The sequence below is a fragment of the Pinus tabuliformis genome, chromosome 9, assembly GCF_031772625.1.
Source record: "Pinus tabuliformis cultivar Carrire ecotype Pingquan chromosome 9, CPIR1, whole genome shotgun sequence".
Classification (NCBI taxonomy): Eukaryota; Viridiplantae; Streptophyta; class Pinopsida; order Pinales; family Pinaceae; genus Pinus; species Pinus tabuliformis.
The window spans coordinates 285,050,945-285,058,563 of NC_142307.1; positions in this window are offsets into that span (position 1 = coordinate 285,050,945).

Below are 7,619 nucleotides of genomic sequence, written 5' to 3' on the forward strand. Positions count from 1 at the left end.
AACCAAAAACACTAAAAAAACTCCCAAAATTGGTCCAGGAATGCTAAATTAGGTGTACTATGCTATCATGGATTCCATAGCAAGCATCTCCAATTTTTCCTTCTCATTTTTACTTTTTAGGGTTTTCATTGAGTTTGGCCTTCAACTGCTTGACTCTGACCTTAACAACCTGATTTCTCATGTAATAATGGATGGCCATCTTCCTTTGCAACTTGTTATCCTTGTTAAACTTTTCAAGGAGCTTCTTAAGGTGGTAATTGATATTTTCAATCCAAAACTCTCCGTCTTCATTTATTTCCATGGAAATCCTCTCCTCAAAGGTTAATTCTTCCAATTGGTGGCTTTTGTTCTCTTCTAGGTCTAGGTTCATGCCTTTGAACCAATACTCCCCATAATTTGGTATCCCTATGGCAAGAGAGATGGCATCAAATGAGAATTTGAAATCAATCCCTGCAATGGTGGCCTTTTCTCCTTTCAGACTGGTGGCAATCAAATCAGTGAGTTGTTCATGAAAACTTACCTCTCCCACTCTTTGACAAAATCCTAGGTAGTTAAAATCTTCAAAGAACTATCTTATGAATGGTGAAGAATTGTTCTCATTGCAATTTGTGGGCTCATACCTCAGAATACTCCCCCCTTTATGATTTTTTCTTTTCTCTGATGGTGAAGAGTCTCCTTCCATTTTTGAAACCCTAGATGATAGGAAAGGGGAAAATCAGTGAGGAATGAGTGAAATGGTGAAATGAGAGAGTTAAGGAAGGGAAATGGTGATAGGGAAATTTTGGGAGATGGGCAGGGATTTTAGAAGTCTTGAGGAAGTTGAATGGAGGGAAATGAGTAAGAGAATTTAAAAATAGTCCTAGCTAGGGAAACTGTTCAAATTGATAGATAAGAGCTAGGGTTTGTAAGAAGATGAAGTAAATTGAAGGGAAATGATTTGTATGATGGATGGGATGGTGATTTGTATGAAAGCAGAGGTATGCGATAGAAATTTCTTTGAATGTTCTAGCTGACTAGACTCACCATTTGCAAGCTTTTAAAACATGAAATTGATACAAACCCTAGATGATTTAAACTCACCATCTTTCATTTGCTTTGCCAAAAGAAAAGAGGGAGTTAGATGATTGTACTTACCTAAAAAATAGATTAGAGAAATAAAAAATTGGAATGCAAGATTAAATCTTTAGTGTTGTTCAGAGAAGCGTAGCACCACCTCTAGAAACATAGTGCCACTTCCAGAAACGAAGTGCCAACGTGCAACCCACTTTTGGAAGCCTTAAAGTGCTCCAAATTGTGAACTTGAAAGCTCTTTGGAAATATATTGAAGTCTGATACAATATTGAATCCTAAAGAATGTAATTTGGATACTCCATAATGGAGAAAAATAGATTTTACCAAGGTCGCTGCAAAAACCCAGGGTGTCTCTGAAAAAGCGCAGGCCCAACTTGCAGAGCACCTTTGGATGCCTTCCACTAATCCAAAGCATGATATGAAGGTACCGTTGGAAATATTAGGATGTATAGCTGCCCATAGAGTATTTAAGCATGTAAAATGGCCTCTACAAGGCTGAGAAAAATGAGTTTTCCCAAGGTCACTCCAAAAACACAGCGTGCTTCCGACAAAAGTGTTGCGCCAACTTGTGCACTTTAGACTACCTTCCTGGAGGGTTTTTGGGCTGAAAATGGTATGTTTGGAAATAGTATGATGTATGATACATAATAGAGTCCTCGAGAACTACCAACACCTTCTCCAAATCCCTGAAAAACTATCTTGAAGTCAAACTATCCAGAAGTGCAACGACTCTCCTGTAGCAAGTGTAGTTTGGGAATTTCTCTCAAATCATAACACCTGTGCATAAACTGAAGGAGGTTTTTGTTCCTTGGACTATATTTGACAAAAAAAATCTTTAAATTTTGTAAAATTCTTCTCCATTTTGTCAAAATCATATTTTGAAGCAAAAATGTCCGTATGAGAAATTATGACACGAGGTAGTGTACTGTATCATTGCCTTATTTGAAATAAAACATTACCTTTACCTTTATTTTGCTTTCCCTAAGCTTATAACTCCCTTTACTCACAGAATCACATGATGGACATGTTTTTTTTTAAATATGGTATCATGATGACACATGGTGTGAAACCCTAGACCATGACCTAAAATAAAGAATTTAACCATTTCATGACCTAAGACACTTAAATGAAGATATGATACCTCGAAGAAGACAATGAACATGATGAGTGATGAAGACCATGAGTAAGTTAAGGGAGTAGTAGTGACCTAGACACAACAACCAATGACCAAATTTTTATTTGAAGACTCACTGAAATGACAAAAGTTTGACTTGACACACTGACAACACCTTGTAAGAGCATATTTGATCACTAGTGACAGGCTAAACTGAATGACACTAATATTCAATCCAACTAGGGATGTCATCTCCTTGGAGGTGTCAGAAACACCATAGACCAAGTAGCCTTATCCATTGGGCATGGAGTCAAAATGAAAAGACTAAACTAAAATTGAAAACTGACTAACTAACTGACTTCGACAAACAATAAACAAGACAAGCTGACTGAACTTACTTATCGTAGTAGACCATCAGCATCTTAGGGCCTTCACCTTGGGCTTTAAATCCTAATGATAACCGCCCACCTGTTGAAGATGTATATATATTCATGTGTATGATCCCTCCAATGTAACTAATCCAGGAACTGGCTACTTATTTGAATTATACTAGTACTTTCCTTGAGCAGGCAGAAGGAAAAAGAAAGCGGCAACTGAACTCTTCCACTGGATCCAATACATGTATTGACAAACTTGGAAAATTCTTCCTCTACTGATGACTGCAATAAACTCACCAGAGGATCATGAAATAAAACTTGGCTTTCATCATTCAAATCTAATTGATCTTTAATCATGGAAGAAAATATTGTCTGTTGGAGATGTTCTTGTGGATCATAAGACTGCTGCAAATCAACAAATGATTCTTCAATGATATGCTCAATTACCTTTACCTGATGATTGGAAAGAGGACTTTGTTTGAAAACCATAGTGCTAATGTGTACACCCACAGGATCTAAAATAACCTGTTATTTTTCATTATTCTCCTCTTCATAATATGCTTGCAATGTTTGATGACTATTCTCTACCATAATTACATTGTCTGAAACCTTCACACATGCCATTTCAAAATTATGATTTGCAAAAATCTTCCCTTGAAATAGTGCTTTAGAAAATGGATGAGATGGAGAGACATATGAGTGGTGAATGTCTAGATATCCTTGTTCATACATTTCATCAGAAACCTCATCTTGGTCTTCACAAACTTGATCTTGAAATAAAAACTCAAAGAAATAACAATCTCAAAAAATAAGTGAATGACAATCTTCATACCTCTCATCCAAAAGACAGGGTTTTGTATGCTCATGGAAAAGTTTAAATTCAAAAACCACTTCAAGTATATTGGATTCCTCATGTGCTTCAACAGGAAGAATATCAATTTGATTGTCACAAGAATCAAGGGAAACAAATTCTTGTTCATTATTTCGTTGCAAAAGTAGATCATCATTGTCATAAGATGGTTCACTGCTTAAGTTTTCTGTACATGCAATTTCAAACTTCTGACTTGGACCAATTTCTTCCTAACTGTTAGGATGCATCTATGTTTCATCTTCAAGCAAAGAAGAAGTTGATGTGTTCTGTGAATGATCCTTTGTATCAAAGAATCTAATCTATGTTATTTATGTTGGGAAGAATATTCGTAAAGGGCCTATATGATCTCATAATCTAGACATTCTTCATCACCAAAAGTCTCTTCAAGGTATTGAATGAAATTTTCACAGGATTCACAATAATATTTGAACAACAAGAATGAAAGATGAGATTTTCCATAAAACTCAAATAGTGTTGTGTGGAATTCTTTAAGAGAGAATAAGCTACATGGCTTCAATCCTTCATACCATGATCTTGCTTTTCCTTCTAGTGTAACCTATTAGCCTCCTGCTGCAGCAGGTATTCATCTTTCATGATCGACATTTTTCATGCCAAATATGTCGTACTTTGCATGTTGCAACGCTCCATATTTGCTACAGAGGCCAGAGAAGTGTCCATGAGAGTGTGCTAGTCTAAATTCCACTGCTATGTTCCCTTTTGATGAGTTGTTCCATTTTTGATGAGTTTTTTCAGTTAAGGGAGGGCCAAACAGCTTAATCTTGGTCTCCCTAGGTTTCAATTTCCTGTTGTAGAATATAGAGAATCAACATCTGTCCAAACAACTTAATCTTGGTAGATTTGTAGAAAGGTAGAGAAACAAGGGCGCTCAACTGCTTAATCTGAGCCCCTGGATGAAATAAGTGTAGATGTAGATAGGAGGACATAAAGAAGAAAAGAATGAAAAAGTTAGGTATGCTAGTTCAAGTGCACCCAAACCAAAAGAAGAAAAAATGTTAGGCAAGTAGGCTGGGTAAGTAGTTTGGTCGTTGCAGAATCAAGTTGTGTGATCCATTTCATGCTTTCAAGTGTTATACCTTTTCAGATCACAAATGCAAATAAATTTTCCCGTGGAAGACTTCAAGCGAGACATGACTAACTCCCCCTTCTTCTTATTCCCCAAATCATTCACTAACTTCCCCAAAGAGGTCAAGATCTTCTTGATATCTCTTAAGTTTCATCATTTGCCATATTATTGCCTAAGTAAATATATGCTTTGCTTAAGGATGCTTATATTTCTTATACGAGTCATTTTCCCCTTAATAGCCTAAGATTGCATACTTAGCACTCTCTCATCACATTTCATATTAACTGCTAACTTTATTATGTAACTCCTTATCTTTTTCCCCTCCCCTTACTAAAACTATGTCAATAATTCCCCTATATACTTATCCCTTCCTCTGGTTGAAATATAACCATAAGTATAGCTTGGGAATTACTAAGTTTACTTGAAACTTAGTAAGAACCCTCATTTCGCTCAAAAAAAAATCTTCCTAATATGTTTGGACTCCTTCCAAAACACAAAAACCCCCTTCAAATGCCATTAGACTCACTCTGATGCATCAAGAGCCCTTCCAAAAGCTTTAAAAGGCCATTTCCGATCGCATTAACTCTCCTCCGATAATTCTTCCTCTCCTCCGACGCGATATCGCTGTCGGAGGTCGCAGCATTCGTTCATCGGCCCGCCCCTTTATACTCTCCCAAAATCGCTTCGCTAATGCGATTTCGCGGTCGGCAGTCGCAAGGTTTTTACCTATATACATACGCCCCCTCTCGTTCGCCGATGCAATATTGCTATCAAATCTGAAAGTATATCGCATCGTGGTCCGTTCATTTTCGCAATATTTTCCATTATCACACCACCACATGCCATATCACCTTTCCAAAATTGGTGATTGCCCCCATCGCATCATATATATAAAAACCATTGTCCTCTGTCCCTGCCAATTGCCAATCTTCAAGTTAAACCCTGCCGTACTGCCACGTCATCCTGCCACATCATCCTGCCACGTCACTACCGTACTAGGACCCCCTGCTGACATCATACTCACATCATGCCGACGTCATCACTAAAGGAAGGTGCGAAGGGCGCAAATCGCAGCAAAGAGAGCCCGGAATGAAAATCTGAGGTAGTTTTCGATACGCGATTAGCGCTAATCACGCATCGCTAAGGAAAAATGACCAAAATGGAAAGCCTCATATCATTCAACTTCCAAGAGGCCCCAAAATTTGTAGTTTTAATAGGATTTCTTCATTTATGATTCCTATTCACATCGTCCAGCGCCAGTAGCATTCCAGAAGCCACGGAAATCATTTGCAGCAGCCATTCTTACCTTGAAAGGGTAGAAAAGGGGTGATTTGACAGTTTCAAACATGCCGAGGGAGAGAAAATGGCCTAATTCAAGTGTCAAAGAGTATCAGAGGAAAGATGAAGCTCGGATTAAATTAAAGAGTATCAGTGAAGCAGAAAAGAGTATCAGTCCGAAGCAGGTGAACATTAAAAGCCCCCAAACAAAGTCAAAGAAAGCGATACAGCCATTTAAAGGCTCTCAGATCACAGTTAACACACATCAAATCCACTTAAGAGTAGGGGATCAAAGCCCAAAGCACAGTTATGGCTGAATGAAACTCACAGAGCCATAAGGACAGATTTCAAATCATATTTTTGAGGCAGCTGCCCAGCGCGGCGCCTAGATATCTTCTTGCATTTATTTCACGAAAATATTAGATCAAAAAACTCATTTCCCTCAGATCTGTTTAAGATCTGCTGTAATGAATATTGTTAGATATTTTCCCTATATAAACCACCTTGATGCATTGCTTAAAGGGTTGGTTGGTTGTATAGCTCCAAGAGAGACTCGCTCTTTATACCTGATGTTTTACTTAATCAAATACTGTTGAAAAGCTTGGAGGAATGACTGTGTGCTGTGTATGAATGTTTTCAAGAACTGAATGTGAAATTCTTGTGCTGCAATATGACTTAATAAGTGTTTCTTACCTTTGTTTTCCATTGATGTACCATCCAAAATAACAGAAAGAATGAATAGTTTAGAATTGGTTTAATTTCCCTCTATGCTCAATTTCTGATGTTTCTATATGTTTTCATCTGAATTAGAAATGAATATGAATTCCCTGTGGCTCATATTTCCCTTAATTCACTCATGTTTGACAGTTATCTAGGGATTCTTCACTGATCCTAGATAGAGCTCATTCACCTTCCCTCTGCTAAGCTAAACGAGAGATTCTTAACTGCCTCTCATTCCTAGCCTTCACTCCATCCTTTAGCTTGAATGATTGTTTCATGTGCAGCTAGCTTGCTCCATATTCCCTCTTGTGACCAAGAAAACGCACCAACAGTCCTACTCCTTGACTCCATGCCCAATGGTTCTAAAACTTTCATGCTATCCCTACCTCTTTACTTGAAAGCATCATCCATCTCACCAAAACTAAAACAAAACCCCTTGTACTCAATAACTAGCCTAAAATCATCATCAACAAAAGCTAAATCCCAAAGAGAGAGCCCTCTCTGACTGCTGGTGGGCTAGCACCTGCAGTCCAAAGATTGGTTTGTGGTTACCTCGGCCGTATCCCTCAAGGAGCTAAGGGACAACCTGAGTGATAACATAATGGCGACTCCGCTGGGGACCTCTTCAGATAATTTCACAAATCAAGTTGGAAAGCTCCAGTGGATAAGAATCTGACCTCCAAAAGTTTCTTTCTAACCCACTTTTCTTAGAAGCTGGCTCCTAAGAAGAAAATACATAATACCAGGTCAAACCCAGACCCAAATCCACCAGTTGTTCTTGAAAATCCGAATTTAATCCCAAGAAACCTCAGGAAATTAGAGCAAAAATAAGACTTTGCTGATTCTAGTCCTAACATAGTTCGGCCAAGCAGTGTTCCCACCCCTGTCAAAATTTTATTTCGTTCAACTCCTAGTTCCCCTTGTTCCCTATCCACCTCTCAAAGCACTCCTTCCACACCTTCGTTCATTGAACATGCTACCACTACTACTCATGTTATCCCAGTTGTTCAAGCCGTTCCACTTATACCTGTTAATATGGCTAATAGATATGCACCCCTACAATTGCCTGCTAACCTCAAGGCTATGCCTCAGGATTACCAGACT